We start from the raw sequence: 17,446 nt of genomic DNA, 5'->3' as shown, positions 1-17,446 counted from the left end.
TCTCCCAAGAAGATATACAAATGAGCAGTAGCATATGAGATGCTCAACATCATTAGTTATTAAGGAAATTCAATGTAAGCTCACAATGAGATACCACTTACCCACTAGGATGGTTACAATCAAAAAGATGGACAATAACAAGTGTTGGCAAGGATGTGGAAAAACTGGAACTCTAATACACTGCTGGAGGGAATATAAAATGGTACAGCATCTTTGGAAAACAGTCTGGTCAATTCTCAAAGGTTAAACAGAGTTGCCACACGAACCAACAATTGCCCTCCTAGGTATATACTCAAGAGAAAGGCAAACATATGTCTACAAAAATCTTGAATAGAAATGTTCACATCAGCATTATTCATAATAGCTCAAAAGTAAAAACAAATATCTATTGACTGATGAATGAATAAAGAAAATGTGGTATATCTATGGATACACTATGGATGGAATGTTATTTGGCAATAAAATGGAATGAGGTACTGATACATGTTACAATGTGGATGAAATAAGTTGCAAAAAATCATATACTGTATGATTTCATTTATATAAAATGTCCATAAGGATAGAAGGTAGGTTAATGGTTGCCAGGGACTGACAGGAATGGGGGGAAGGAGAAATAACTGATAGGTATGGAGTCTTTCTTCTTTTTTTTCTGTCTGAGCCACACAGCTTATAGAATCTTAGTTCCCTGACTAGGGACTGAACCCGGGCCCACGGCAGTGAAAGCACGGAATCCTAACCACTGGACAGCCAGGGAATTCCCTGGGGTTTCTTTTTGAAATGATGAAAATGTTCTAGAATTAGACAGTAGTGATGGCTATAAAACCTTGTGAAACTACCAAACTGTACAGGTGAATTTTATGGTAAGTGAATTATACCTCAATTTTATAAAGCATAGCATGATTAATTATCAGAGTAGTTAAGAAAATTTTTTTTCTTTCATAAGCATTAATTTTACCAACAAAAAATTCACCATAAAAAGACAACAGAATGCAGTATTTTCATAGGGATTTTTAGTTTACAAAATGCTTTGTATAAATTACTTTTCTCTTGGTTAAGAGATAGGCAGAATACGCACAAACCATCTTAGAGAGGGTGTGATGAGGCTCAAATCTTGCAGAATATATCTCCTAGCATCCATGTACACATATTTGTTAGCTCTGTTTATTCGTAATTAAGAAGAAAAAGGCAGGCCAGTCACTTTATCAGTGCACAGGGCTTAAATCCTTCTTTAGTAATGAACATTTATTTTTTTACATAAATAAATTAATTAATTTATTTATTTATTTATTGGCTGTGTTGGGTCTTCGTTGCTGAACGCGGGCTTTCTCTAGTTGTGGCCAGGTGGGGCTACTCTTCGTTGCGATTCACAGGTTTCTCATGGTGGCTTCTCTTGTTGTGGAGCACAGGCTTTAGGCATGCAAATTTCAGTAGCTGTGGCACACGGGCTCAATAGTTGTGGCTCATGGGCTCTAGAACACAGGCTCAATAGTTGTGGTGCACGGGCTTAGTTGCTCCGTGGCATGTGTGGTCTTCCCAGATCAGGGATTGAACCTGTGTCCCCTGCATTGGCAGGTGGGTTCTTAACCACCATGCCACCAGGGAAGTCCAGTAATGAACATTTAGAATTCTGGTTGAGTCTATTATTACTCTGCAAGTTAATTCTACCCATTTCAGATTTTTTGAATTCTTAACTGATAGATTAATATTAATATGCTTTCTGACTCACTTTACTTTTTAGAAGTTTTAAAGCAATCAACATTATTTGAGTACCCACAGACTATGGAATCAGTAGACATAGGCTCTGAAACACCTGAGAAAGTCAGTTAAACCCTCTAAACTTCAGTTTCCTCAAATTCAACATGGTCATATTGTTACTACCTTATGGGACTGATGAGAGGGTTAAATAATATGTTAAGTATTAATTCTATTCAGCACATAGTTACTATTAATACTATCACAAACTTCCTGAAATTTTTTTTCTGAAGACTGAACAGTGTGTAAACAGTGTGTAAATCTTTGTTACACATGATTAATTGTACCAGTGAGACTTTCCTTGAACAGAAAATTCTTTTTTTCTTCTTATAAAAAAATTATATTAAACCCTACCTCACATTATACACAAAAACTAGAAAACATAAAGATTAGTACATCTTCATGATCTTGCCTTAGGCAATGATTTCTTAGCTATTACACTTAAAGCAAAATAAACAAACAAAAGATAAAACCAACTTTGTAGTTCATGCAACTAAGAAGTCTGCATGAAGCAACCAAGAAGTCTGCAACTAAGATCCCACATGGCAACTAAAACCCAGTGCAGCCAAACAAATAAACAAACAAATTTTTTTTTTTTAAAGACAGAGGTCACTTTTAGGGAGAGGGTGGGGGCGGTGATCGGGATGGGACAGGAAATTCTATTCTGTTCTTAACCTGGGTGGTGGTTACATGCGAATGTCCCCTCTATGATAGTTTATTGTGCTACATACTTATGAACTGTGAACATATGTATGTTATACTACAATAAAAACTTTATTTAGAAGAGTAACAATATTCATAAAGTATTTCACAGGGACTCAGAGAAGCTAAGTCAGTAAGCCAAAGTGACCCTCGTCCACACTTCGCTGGAACCTGCTAAGCAGTGACCCTGTGCCACCCTGGGGCTGTGCGCTGGGTGTGCACAACAACCAGAAGTAGCCCTGCTTTCCAGCATCTGTGGGGGAGGGTGGATGGCTACAGGGGAGGAAGTGTGGGTTGGGTGCCAAGGCTATTTGTCAGCTTTCCAACCTTGCTTGAGCTACAGTTTAAACTCCTTGGATTCTGGTTTCCTCACATTAAGGGATATGCTTGCAAATTTTATGATTCCTTTTACATGAGAAGCCCAAAGACCTCCACAAATTTGCTGAGGGGGCAAGGGTCATGTTGGCGATGGGCTCCCTATAACTCAGTAATAAATTCATTTATTTATTATATATTTATGTATTTATTTTGGCTGCACTGGGTCTTAGTTGCAGCATACGGGATCTTTAGTTGTGTCATGTGGACTCTTAGTTGTGGCATGCATACTTGATCTAGTTCCCCAACCAGGGATTGAACTCAGGCCCCCTGCATTGGGTGCTCGGAGTCTTACCCACTGGACCACCAGGGAAGTCCCTCAGTAATAAATTTAGATTGGGTGAACAGTCTTAAATATCCCTGGGATTCAACGGAAGGATGTTTAACTCCAGAAGCAACAGGTAAATGGGAAAGTACTTGGGATCCCCTACTCCTGTGGCCTTTAGAGAGAGGGTATGTTCTACTGGCACCAGGGACAGTTTAGATATGATCTGGCTTAAAGGCAAAGTGATGTCATGATGGGATCGCTCAGAAATGCTTGCAGCTGTGTGAACTTAGAGCCTAATATATTAGGAACAGACATCAAAGCAGGCAGTCTACTTTTTTTCCTGAAGCATTTTGTTGAATATCATTTAGCACAATGATTAAAAAGTCAATTTGGTAACAGGACATAAAAATATTAGATGCATTTTTGACTGGTAGAAGCATCTCCTTTCCATCCTCTCCTGCCTACCTTTTCAGCGCCTGAAGTAAGTCTTGGCCCTCTGCCCTAGCCTATTTTCTACCCCTTCAATCTGCTCCAGCTGCAAAGAACATGCTCATTTAGTTCACAGTGAAGTGTAAATGCCTGGCAACACCGAGGTGTGTATTATACCTGGCCAGAGCACTTGCACTTTGACACGAAAACTGCTAGTCCAAAGGACTCAAACTATGAGCAAGCAGGGTGTGAAAGTACATTTGGATACAGGTCTTCCAGGGCATGGTCTCTGAGGAACGCTTCAAGGGTAAAATTGGCAGTTCCATTTCACATCCTTTCTAAAGTTAACCATGCTTACCCAACACACAAATGTTTACTGTCTAAAGAGTTCATGAAAGCCTCGCTCCTCTGGTCAGCCTTCTCTGACCCCTGGTGTTGGTGCACAACCCCTGCTTTGGGCTCCCAGAGCGTCTGCATCCTAGCACTCTCCACAGCGCCCTCATGGTACCTGCTCAAGTTTACCTCAGAGGGCAGGAAGGAACAGTTCCTTTTACTCCTAAGCCCAGGCACACATTAGGCCCACAATGATTGATTAGAGAATGAATACTTTTTAACTTCAGGAATAAATAAAAAGTCTTTTTTACAGTCCTTGATCCTGGGACTCTGCCTAGACCTTTTTCTGTTTTACTCCACTCCTGTATCTGTCTGCTAGTTAAACATCCTGCAGGTACTGCACGGCACCTGCCTTGGCAGTTTATTATATAAATAAACCAAGGCACATTGGCTCCACTGACACGTGAGTATATGTGGCTAATGGGAAAGTACATACCTTTTTACCCTGGAGTGAGAACTTTCTCTATTCTACCATAACATGACATTGCCTTGGAAGCATTTTTTTGGGAAATAATTTTTAGGAAAAATTTCTGTGTTAACATGCAGTCATTTGGTAAAGGATGAACATTTAGGTTGAACAGAATGTCCACAGCATTCAGCTAATAAGCAAAAATTAAGTTTCTAAATCTATCATTTACCCTGATCCTGAGTTTTGGCTGCAACATTCCCACGGGTTATTAACAGGGCAACGAAGTTCACACCCTGTGTTGGGGGGTGGGGACAGGGGGACAGGGACAGACGACAATGACACACATCATGCAGATCCAACATGTTACCAATCTTAATCAGGAACTTCCCATTTCTCCTTAACATTCCTAGTGAAATAATGAACAATGTAAACAACTGCCTAAGTGGGTAAAGCGTTTCAGGCAGGGGACACCTCCAGCCTGAACTGAAATGTACCACATCCTCCTCTTATTTTTATTTCAAAGGACCAGGAAATAATAAGTGTGGTGAAGGGTCAGTGGGCAAAGCATTAACTTCTCTTTCTGTGGCAACTTGTACCACAGAGGAAGAAGCCAGAGGAGGCTGCTGGTTTTGAAAGGGCTCGCTGCTAACCTCATATAAAGGACCAGAACCTTATATTGCCAGGGTCCATGTTTCTAAAGAACTACTGCTGATGAGTGGCAAGGCCAGATCTTCTTTATACTAAAGCCAGTGGAAGAATCAAATCTCAATATTATAAATCAGCCTCATTTACATCAGGATTGATTAACCAGTTTTAAAATTTTCAAGTTGATTGTATGTTTAAAAAGATAAAGCTACAGCCCTAAATTCCTTGGCACAAAAACAAAGATCCAAAATCAATGACCACTACCCCCAATTATATAAAACAAGGAGATGTTTAAGAGCAACAGGGTTCACATACTCTGGTCCGAGGCAGACTGACCTCCTGAAAACAACAAAAAGCTCTTGCCCCACCTGAATCTACCTAGCACACTCAAACACAAGCTCCCATGAAGAAATAATTTGTTAGGTGCTAAGCATAGCAATAGACACTAAATTGATTTCCTTCAAACACATATTAGGCATTTAAATCCACTGCTATCTTACCAACTGCTCTAAAAACAAGTGCCTATGAAATATACTGCATTACAAGGAGACTTCCCTCCAGCAACAGATAGAATAAGAAAAGCCTTCAAAATCAGTCTTGTTTTTCTGTAGGACACTGCACTTACCATGCCAACAGCTCTCTGCAGCTTTACTTACAATTTTTCTCAGCAGCTTCCCTGGCCAGAGAGTCCAACCAAAACAGCCAGGGGCTGGTGGGGGAACTCATCCGCATGTGCTTTCAAACTGCCAGTGCAGATTCCATTCATCAAAACCAGAAAGAACTGTTTAAAGATGCCCTCTCTATGACCCTGCTCTGCTGAAGGTCAAGTACACTATCACTCCCTGTAACTAAGGAAGCAAAATTGACATGTTCCTGCTGTTTCACCAGCTGCAGAAGCAGTTTGGCTAATAATATGATTAATTGTTACTAGGGAAGATGTACTTTGCTTTACAGAGTTCTCCCTTCACCTAGACTGTTGCCTTTGCTAAAAGCTGCCCCCCATCCCCACCACAGACCGCCTTTCCTGAACTGAGAGCTCAGGAGAATGTTACCATGGAGTGCAACCAACTCAAAACAGTTCTAAAACTATAAGGAGTAAAGGCAGGATTTCGAGAACTCCAAAATACCACATTCTGCATACAGCATTTTCAATTTCACAGTACATTAAGTCGATATTTTTAAAGATATGGGGTCTTTGCAAGTTCCTCCTTCCCTGAAAGGGAAGGCAACAACATAAGAGTCACATATAAGAACACCCACAAGAATAGCACTGGGCTCATTTAACAAACATTTTACTACATCCACCCAACAGTAACAGGCATGTGAATACAGGTCAGAACTGTAGCCTTCAAACCCTCCTATTCTGGTAAGAAGATGAGCACGTGTAGTTACGGCATATTAGAGGCTGTGGAATGGCTTCAAATCTAAGCCTCCCCCTTTCCCCAAGGCTACAGAGGCAAGGGAGCTCCTGGGGGAGGTCACAGAGAGGTGGGACTGGGAGGTAAGAGCAACGTGCCTCCTGTTTGACATGGAGTGAATGCTGGTCAATCACCCAAAACCAAACAAAACAAATGAAAGCCTGGGGGGAAGAGTAGGAAGAAATATATGGAGGGATTTCCCTGGTGACGCAGTGGTTAAGGATCCGCCTGCCAATACAGGGGACTAGAGTTCGAGCCCTGGTCTGGGAAGATGCCACATGCTGCGCAGCAACTAAGCCCATGCACCACAACTACTGAGCCTGCACTCTAGAGCCTGTGAGCCACAACTACTGAGCCCATGTGCTGCAACTACTGAAGCCCGCACACCTAGAGCTGGTGCTCCACAACGAGAAGCCACCGCAATAAGAAGCCTGCACATTGAAATGAAGAGTAGTCCCCGCTCTCCACAACTACTGAAACCCCGGGTGTAACAACAAAGACCCAACGCAGCCAATAAATAAAAATAAATAAGTAAATAAATAAAATAAAAATAAAAAAACACTAGTGGTATTATTAAAAAAAATAAATATATGGATATTTACTTTTATGTAGGATGGGAGGAGGAGACTGAAAGAGCAAGGAAATTAAAAAAAAAGTTCACACTGCCATCAATTATGAATTTCCACTCCACCAGTTTGTATCTGTACTAACTTAAAGCAATCTAAGTTAAAAGAATATACCATTCATTTTTCAGATTCTAGCACAAATCCAGGCACCCCAACCCAAAAGGGAGAAATTAATCAAGAGGAAAAAAGATAATTCTTTTTTGAAGGGGTGACTAAAGGTCCTTCCACCTCAACAACTAAAGTTCTAAGGAACATAATACTCTACTCACTAAGTACAGCCAATAAATGACATGTTAAAAGCAAATAGCTCCAAGACCCAACTGTTGAGGTCAACTGGTCTGCTCCTCTCAACCAAAAAATTTGTTTACACCCTCTGGCCTGATAATTCTACTTCCTGGAATTCACCTTACACAAACTATCCTAAATACAGAAATGGCTTTATCAGTGTGTAATCCTAAATTATTTTTCTAGGGATTACAGGAATTTCCTCTCTCAGGGGTTCAGATAAGACAGAGCTCATCTCCAACTGTAGAGGTAGAAAATGCCAGATACTTACAGGTCTGGCCTCCCTTAGAGGAGAGCAGGGGGTCACTCAGATGCAGAGACTTGACACTAGCAGCAAGAGCCCCATGTCTGGCCTCTGCAGTGTGGTGCGCATCCACAGCTTCTGACTGGCTCTTTGGTGAGATCTGGGTGTAGTTCCCAGCTGCAAAGCTACTTCTTCAGCCCTCCTGGTAACTCTGTCAAGTAAGTTATCTATCCATCCATTCATCCATCCTCGCATATATTTTAAGTCAATGTTTTTTAAGAATCTCACTTTTGTTTAAATCAACAACAGTTGGTTTCTGATGCTATTTGCTATTAGATTCCTTGACTGGTAAAGCATGGATATATTTATCAGTGTTAACTCATAATACAGAAAGGCCAGAAGCAACTTTTATGTACCAAACCAGGAGATGGGTTAGTAAACTATGCTGTGTTCTCTTGATACAAAATTATGTAGCTATGAAAAACGATGGTGATGTAGGCTATGTAGTAACCCGTGGAAAGGATGATGACATTTAGTCTATGAAATCAACATTCTGTGAAATCAAAAGATACAAAGTTGTATGCACTGAATGATTACAAAGGGATGATACCGGATGTGGGAAAAAAAAGACCACAAAATATGTTTACTCATTTAATAAAGAAATCTTAATACTGAATGCTTACTACATGTTCTAGTTTTAGACAAGGAAAACAAAGCTAATGAAACAAAGTTCCTGCCTTTCTGGACTTTACATTCTATGTGATAAGTAAACAAGTATGTATGCTTATTAGAGAGTGATAAGCATTAGGAAGGAAAATAAAAGTGAAGAGGATAGAGAGTGACAGAGCTAGAAGTGGAAATGGTTATGTTACATAGGGAGGTGATAAAGTAATAATATAATAGTGACAGATGTTTCTAAATGGTGGAAATACGGTTTTCTTCTCCTTTTCAAAATTCCCATAATATTATATCACCTTTATAACCAATTAAAAAAAAAAAACCAACACAAGACTGTTTCCAGGGAATTCCCTGGCAGTCCAGTGGTTAGGACTCCAAGCTCTCACTGCCAAGGGCCCAGGTTTAATCCCTGGTCAGGAAACTAAAATTCTATAAGCCATGCAGTGTGGCCAAAAAAACAAAACCAAAACAACAACAAAAACACTGTTTCCAAAACAAAGTTACCTTTTACAACCAACAAATATTGCTAGAATTTGGTACAATGAATGATCTTATTTTCCACCCCAAGTCTCAAATAATGGTGTTCTTCATACTTCTCCTCATTTTTAAAACAAAAACTCCTCTTCTAACTGTCCAAGAAAGAATAAAGAAAATTTTTTTTTGGTAAGATGAGATATAAAACTGTATTGTACTATAAGATACTGAGGAAAGAAATCAAAGAGGACACAAACAGATGGAACATGGATACCATGGATTGGAAGGATTAATATTGTCAACATGGCTATACTACTCAAAGTAATTTACAGATCCAGTGCAATCCCTATCAAATTATCAATAGCATTTTTCACAGAATTAGAACAAAAAATTTTACAATTTGTATGGAAACACAAAGACCCCAAACAGCCAAGCAATCTTGAGAAAGAAAAATGGAGCTAGGAGACTCAGGCTCCCTGACTTCAGATTATATTACAAAGCTATGGTAATCAAAACAATATGGTACTGGCACAAAAACAGAAATATAGATCAGTGGTACAGGATAGAAAGTCCAGAGATAAACCCAAGCATCTATGGTCACCTAATCTATGACAAAGGAGGCAAGAATATACAATGGAGAAAGGACAGTCTCTTCAATACACGGTGCTGGGAAAACTGGACAACTACATGTAAAAGAATGAAATTAGAATATTCTCTAACACCATACAAAAAAATGAACTCAAATGGGGATTAAAGACCTAAATGTAAGACTGGATACTATAAAATTCTTAGAGGAAAACATAGGCAGAACACTCTTTGACATAAATTGTAGCAAGATCTTTTTTGACCCACATCCTAGAGTAATGAAAATAAAAACAAAAATAAACAAATGGGACCTGATTTAACTTAAAAGCTTTTGCACATCAAAAAGGGAAACACAAACAAAATGAAAATTCAGACAACCCACAGAATGGGAGAAAATATTTGCAAATGAAGTGACCGACAAGGGATCAATCTCCAAAATATACAAACAGCTCATCCAGCTCAACATCAAAAAACAAATAACCCAATCAAAAAACGGGCATATCTAAATAGACATTTCTCCAGAGAGGACATACAGATGGCCAAAAAGCACATGAAAAGATGCTCAACATCACTAATTAATAGAGAAATGCAAATCAAAACTACAATGAGGGACTTCCCTGTGGCACATTGGTTCAGAATCTGCCTGCCAATGCCGGGGACACAGGTTCAAGCCCTGGGCAGGGAATGACCACATGCCACAGAGCAACCAAGCCTGTGCCCCACAACTACTGAGCCTGTGCTCTGGTGCCCACGAGTCACAAATACTGAGGCCCACGTGCCTAGAGCCCATGCTCCGCAACAAGAGAAGCCACCACAACAGGAAGCCCACGCATCACAACGAAGGGTAGCCCCTGCTCAACGCAACTGGAAAAAGCCAATGCACAGCAACAAAGACCCAACACAGCAAGAAAACAAACAAAAAAACCTACAGTGAGGTATCAACCTCACACTGGTCAGAATGGCCATCATCAAAAAATCTGCAAACAATAAATACTGGAGAGAGTGTGGAGAAACGGGAACCCTCCTACACGGTGGTGGTAATGTATATTGGTACAGCCACTATGGAGAACAGTCTGGAGGTTCCTTAAAAAAACTAAAAACACAGCTACCATATGATCCAGCAATCCCACTCCTGGGCATATATCTGGAGAAAACTACAGTTTGAATGGATATATGCGCCCCAATGTTCACTGCAGTGCTGTTTATTATAGCCAAGACATGGAAACAACCTAAATGTCCACGAACAGATGAATGGAAGAGGTGGTACATATATACAATGGAATATTACTCAGCCACTAAAAAGAATGAAATAATGCCATTTGCAGCAACATGGATGGACCTAGAGATTATCATACTAAGTGAAGTCAGACAAAGAAAGACAAAAATCGTATCATATCACTTATATGTGGAATAAAAACAAAAAGAATATTAAAATGAACTTCTTTACAAAACAGAAACAGACCCACAGACTTCGAAAACAAACTTATGGTTACCAAAGGGAAAGGGGGGGAGGGGAGGAATAAACTGGGAGCTTGGGACTGACATATATACACTACTATATTTAAAACAGATAATCAACAAGGATTTACTGTATAGCACAGGAAACTCTGCTCAATATTCTGTAATAACATGAATGGGAAAAGAATTTGAGAAAGAATAGATACATGTGTTTGTATAGCTGAATCACTTTGCTGTACACCTGAAACTAACACAACATCGTTAATCAACTATACTCCAATATAAAATAAATTTTTTTTTAAAAAAAATGCAATCCCCATAAAAAAATAAGAGATAGATTGATGTATTTAAAAAAAAAAATCCATAAACAAAATCACTTGCATTTCTATATTCAAGGAAGAGTTGGAAAATAAAATTTTAATACGGTATTTACAAATTGCATTGTAGACAAAGTATTGGGAAGCAAATGAAATGAAAGATATGGTGTATTTCTGCAGAAAAATTAAGAGACTAAATAAATGGAAAGATTTGCTGTGTTCACGGATTATGAGTCAATGTCATCAAGATATAAATTCTCTCTAAATTCATTCATGAAGTAAATGCAACTCCAATTTTAAAAAGCCAACAGGTTTTTGTTTCTGTATATGTATAATCTAATGAATTAACTTTAAAATTATACTGAAGGTCAAAGGACCGAGGATATTCACAACACTCTGAAAGATGGAGAATAACAAGTGAAGGAAACTTGACCCTCATTATACAATCTCATATGATACTTAAATGTCAACTCCAGGAGGCCCAAAGGCCTAACTCTAAGAGGCAAAACTAAATCTTCAGTAGACAATTTAACCATTGGACCATGGGTTAGGGATGAATTTCTTAAACTAGATACAGACAGTACAAGCCACAAAAGACTGATGAATATAAAATACCATAAAAAGAATGAAAAGACAAGCCATAAGTGGAGAACACGTTCACAAAACATACAAGCAAAAAAGATTAACATCTCGAATCTATAAAGAATTCTTACTAATTAATGAGAAAAGACAAATCAAAACACAAATAGGTTTCGGAACACAATTTCATAAAATGAAGCAACCCATAAAAATATAAAATCATGATCCATGTCATTAATAAATGACAAAATGCAAATAAAACCATACTGGGCAAGAATTTCATACCTATCTGATTCGCCAAAAACTAAGAAGTTAAATCCTACCACGTATTAGTAAGAATGTGGAGCATCGGTCATTTTCATCCAACCAATACTGATGGGACTGGACAGTGTGGCATGACCTACTGAAGTTGAACAAGAGCATCCCGTACAACCAAGCAAGCCCACTATTAGCCATGAACCTAAAGAAGCGCTTGCACACGTGTACTAGAGACAGGCATGAGGTTTCCTGAAGTGTTGCTCCCTATGTCACCCCCCATCCTGTCACCCCCCAAAAGGGAAGTGATAATCCAAATGTCTACCAGCAGCAGAATATATACATAATGTAATATTCAATGTTTATACAATGGAACACTACAGCTATACCTAGAGAAAATGAAGGAACTGTAGATTCATATACCAACATGGCCAAATCTGAAAAACACATGTTGAACAAAAAAAACAAGAGAAGAGTGCAGACAAAAGAATTACTTCTATTTGAAGTTTACAATTAGGAAAATAATGTAGCAATATATACATAGGTGGTAAAGTCACAGAGAACAGGAAATAGCTGCATAAAATTCAGGACAATGGTCACACGCTGTTACTTCAGAATAGATTTCACTTGACCTTTCACCTCAAAGAGAAACTAGGACAAAACACCAGAGCTAATTCAAGCCCTCTCTCTCAGTTCCCGACTTTCCCCCTCTCTCCACAGCACCTTCCCCACCCAAAACCAATCCATGTGCATATCTGAGAGCCATGGGCTTGAACCTCAAAAGATAACATTCAATTTCATAGGGAAAATGAGTCAAATTAATCTACTCACTGAAAATTGAACTTTATATCCCTGAAATGTGACATGTCAGACACATATCAAATAGAACTGTGAGGGTCTGGGTGCTTTTCTCAGTGACTAACTACAAATAACACTCAAACTTGCTCAAATGAAAGGGGAAATTTGTTGGAAGGACACTCACAGAACCCAGTCTTAGGATGTATAACTGTGCTATTTGGGAAGGGGAGAGCTGTGAGGTAGCTTCTCTCTCCATCTTTCTGAAGCCACCCACTCACTCCCCTTTGCTTTTTTCTGAGTGTGAGGGTCACTCTCCAGCTTCTCTCTGAGGACTGCCTTTCTCTGCTTCTACGTTCCGCAACAAGTTGGACTTACACATGGCATCAACTCCAGCCCTGACACTGTATGATCTTTTAACTCCAGTGTCCAATGTCACCTTTTACTAACCATATGCTGGTAGACATGTTACTTAACCCTCTACTGTGCCTTAGCTTCCTTAGCTTAGCAGCACCTGGCACATAGTAAGGGTTCAACATGTATCACTGTTAGCAAAGTATGTTCTTTTGCAAGGTTATTTCTGTAACGTTATTTTGATTCTACAAAACTGTAAACAGAGAAATGATGGCAGTATAACAGTTGAAATTACACTAATTTACAAGTGACTGCTCCCAACTCCTTAATGCTTTGTATCACAGTGTAAGAGCCACAGAATGCAAAGCACGCTGGCATCTAAGCTAACAGGAATTCAGCATCATGCATGATGCCTATTCACACCAGGTTCGCCCTCTTGTCTCATTCTGGCCATATGCTGTGTCTTGGAAAAGCTCATTGCATGGTCTTCCCTAATCTTGATGCATTTATGCAATAATTCACCATCTTTAACCCTTCCTTATATCCTCTTCCACAAAGCTACTTTCACCTTGGTTTTAAGACAAAATCCTATATTTACGCTAATGTTTGATTATTAGGAATTTAACACATCTTTTTAACTCTACTAGCATTTTTATTAGGATTGTTATTATTTTTGTTAGTGTTCTGGGCCACCCTGAATGCTATTTTTCCATAAGCTGTTATTTTTAGCGTGTAGAACACAAGGTGTTCCAGAAACGCATATTTCACGTAAAAACAAAAATGTTTGCTTTCCAATTCTTAGAAGTAAGGAATCTTAGCTCAATTCATCCATCAGGGATATAGGTTGGCTGAATCAGCTGTAGACCAAGGAGACCAGGGGTAATGTGTTATGGACGTGGCCACGCAGGTAAATTCCAAAGTGGGGACTATGGGTAGCAATGGTTTAAAACCAGAGTATCCTCAAACTGCCCACCCTCAAGGAAGAGAGTATGGTCTGTCAGGTCAGGACCTGAATGCAGCAGTCTCCTGGCTCAACCTTCAAAAACGGGCCAGTCTCCTGCTCAAACTCTCCAATGGCTTCCCAACACATGTAGAATAAAATACAAATTCCTGACCATGGTCTATATAATCCAGGAAGCCCTGGCCCTACCTACCACCCTAACCTCATCCCCCACTACTTTCTCCCTCGCCCCTTGCACTCCTACCACACAGGAGTGCTTCCCTCTCCCCTACCTGGATGCCCTGATACTGACATGCCTACCCCATGCCCTGATACTGACATCTGAATCACTCTCTTACTTCACTCAGGTCTCCATTTAAAAACATCACCTTCTAAGAAAAGTCTTCCTATCACTTTCTATCTCTGCACTTTTCTTTATAGCACTTACTGCTCTCTTGACAGTTTTTTGTTTGTTTAGATGCTGGTTGTTTCCCTATAGAATAGAAGCTTCATGCGAGCAGAGTATCTTAAAAAGTAGAACAATGCCTTGTACACAGCACACAGTAAGTACTCCTTACATACTTGTTGAATGGATAAACGGATATTTATTGAAGTACCTTGAAGTCTATTAGTGAATGACTTTAATTTGCTTTACTAGCAATATTTCCCCTGACTTCCAGTTAAATATAGCAAATACATACATTTATTATCTCTATTCCTTTAACAAATCACATTTAAGCATCCGTAAAGGATTAAAAAAATGTACAGATCCACAAGGACAAAAAGAATAGTTAAGGAGATGACAGTGGACCACAAATACTAACAAACTCTAGGAAGAGGGAACGCAGATGGTGGAGTGGAAACTGACTCAGCAGAATGAACAAAGTTGAACGCCAAATGACTACAGAGGAGAATACTAATGAGAAGCAAGCTCATTCCCACCCCAGAACCCTGGAAGGGCTCAGTACTAGATCCCTGGTCCCGCAGAAAGCTGGGCTGAGAAACAGGCTGAATACCTGGAGTGCAGCCATGCGACTCACAACATGACCACCACCTCCTCATTCCCCTGCAAGGAAAGTGTAGCCTACCAGGCCCCAGACCAGAGACATCAAAACATTTTCACAACGAGGAGGGAGTCCCCATTCTTCAGTTTGCAAAGAGGTAGATTAAATACTGAACCTCAAACCCTCACTTTGTGCCATAGCTTTAAAATCAACAACAATGAAAATACTGGAGACATGGCATAAATTACACACCCCTCCCCCATGCCTCCCACTGAAGAATTCTTGCCTAGATAAACTGAATGGTCCCAGAAAAGAAACATTATGGATAGGGACAGCTGGGGCACCCTCCAAACAAAATGTGTGGGTGCCTATCTAATCACCCCAAAGTAAAATCAAACCGAAAGTTGACAAGCCTTACTCCTGCACAAAAGACATTTGTTTTTGTTTTCAGTTTTAAGTGCTTCATTTTAAAATGTGAACCAACAATAAGGATCATTAGACACTTGAGAAAAGCTTCCTTATGAAATAAAAGAACTAAAAGAAACAAAAAGGAACTTGGATAAAACAGCAGCTATGGAACCAGCAAAAGAAAACTAAAAAGAGCAAAAAAACCTGTAATTATCACTCTCACAAAAAGAGGACAAACTACTGCATCCATGAGACAATAAAAAGTTGCCACACGGTTCCATCAGGTTCTCCCACCGCCCCGCAGCGGGTTGCAAGGCCCGGGCGGAAGACGGCAAGAAGAGCACAGCACAGAGCTGCCCAGCTCCTCCGGGCTCTGGAGTGGCCCGGGATCCGGGCACCGCCCAAAGGAGGGACAGTTCCGCCCAAAGGAGGGACAGTTCCGCCCAGAGGAGGGGCAGCTCTGCCCAAAGGAGGGGAAGCTCCGCCCAAATGAAGGGCAGCTCCGCCCAAAGGGGCGGGGCGGAGGATGTCGGCTAAACCTGCTGGGCTGAGTGGAAACAAAGCCAAAAAGGGAAAGAATAACTCTTCAACGCGCCGGCACGGGGTGGGGACTGGGGAGTAAAGGGAAAACAGGCCAAAGTGGCTCACCAACCAAGAAACTAAAGAAGGCTTACCTGCAGAAAACAGAGAGCTGAAAGGGGGGAGAGTCCAGCCTCTGATGAAGCAGTAGAGAAAGAAGCCGAGTCTGATGAATATCACACACCAAGTCCCTGTCTCACTTCTTGTACAACGGGGAGGAATACTGTTATCAACTATTTCGTAAACACAAGGTTTTTTTTAAGTAGATCTAGAAACATTTTTAAGAAGGAATAAATTCCACCGCATCCAGTTTTTCAAGAGTAAATAATTTTTTTTGAGAGGTGAATCATTTGCTTTTGCTTATTTTCGATACAACCAGAAAATAGTGGGGGTATTGAGTGAAGGAGGCCTTGTCTTGAGTGTCAGCTTAACATGTCACGGATGGGGGTACTTTTCACGTTCTACTATATAAAGCATACCAAACGACAACTTGGAGTCCTAGTCATGCATTTAATGTGCCTTGAACATTTAAAATTTCTTTTGTTCTCATGTTGTTTTCAGCAAGATTGTTTCCTAAAGAAAACCACTCCTTGATCTTGGCTTTGCCTGTCAGAACTGCCTGCTCTCTGTAACATATTTGGTCATGCTAGTCCATTTTCCTAGTAACTCTGTTAATGTGCTGTGAAAGACTGAAAATATGAGTATGTACATGATATTAAATTGTGAATCAGTGGGACTTGACAGATACTAGCACTTGATATCCTCTTATGGAAAAATCTGCTGCCAAGTTTCAAGCTGGAATAACTTCAGGAAAGACATGTGGTTTTTTAGATGTTCTGTACACACATTACAAATTGTGTACAAACTGAAATATCTGTGTAGTGATCCTCAAAACAACCAATAAAATTTCAATTGAGAAAGGAAAAAAAAAAGAAAAAAAGCTGCTATACAAGAAAAACAGAAAAAAAGTTCCTAAAATGAAAAATAAGATAGCAAAGAAGAAAACAATGTTGAAGAAACAACAGAAGCAGCAGCAGCAGGAGCTGGGCAGTGACCACTTGCCACACTATTACTACTGTGTGTCAAGCTTTAGACACACTAACTGAATTCTCACAATAATCCTCTACAATAAATACAATCCTTAATCCCATTTGCTACTTGGGGACACTGGCACAGCAAAGTTAAATAATATGCTCAAGCAACTGGTAAGAGCTGAAGACGGATCTAAGTCAGGAAATCTCCCTGAAAGTAGAAGCGGCAGAAAGAGGAGAGAAAAGATGAGGAAATCAAATGATTAGTTCAAGAGCTCCAGTAATCAATTACTTAGGAGTTCTGGAAAGAGACTGAAAAAATACTGAGAGAAGAAATTATCAGAGACCTAGTGTAAAACATATTTCGTAGAACAGGAGGTCATGAGTTTCTAGACTGAAAGGACCCTCTGAGTGCCCAGTACAATGTATGAAAAAATAACTAC

The 17,446-nt window shown here is 39.8% G+C and overlaps 1 protein-coding gene across 4 annotated transcripts in view; it reads right to left on the bottom strand.

Annotated features, from left to right (window-relative positions):
* The window catches only part of NR2C2 (nuclear receptor subfamily 2 group C member 2), an 89,950-nt gene that overhangs the window by 48,100 nt on the left and 24,404 nt on the right, over nt 1-17,446 (bottom strand). The gene's annotated exons all lie outside the window — the stretch shown is intronic.

The sequence above is a fragment of the Hippopotamus amphibius genome, chromosome 13 (assembly GCF_030028045.1).
Source record: "Hippopotamus amphibius kiboko isolate mHipAmp2 chromosome 13, mHipAmp2.hap2, whole genome shotgun sequence".
Classification (NCBI taxonomy): Eukaryota; Metazoa; Chordata; class Mammalia; order Artiodactyla; family Hippopotamidae; genus Hippopotamus; species Hippopotamus amphibius.
This window is presented reverse-complemented; position numbering and strand designations above follow the sequence as displayed.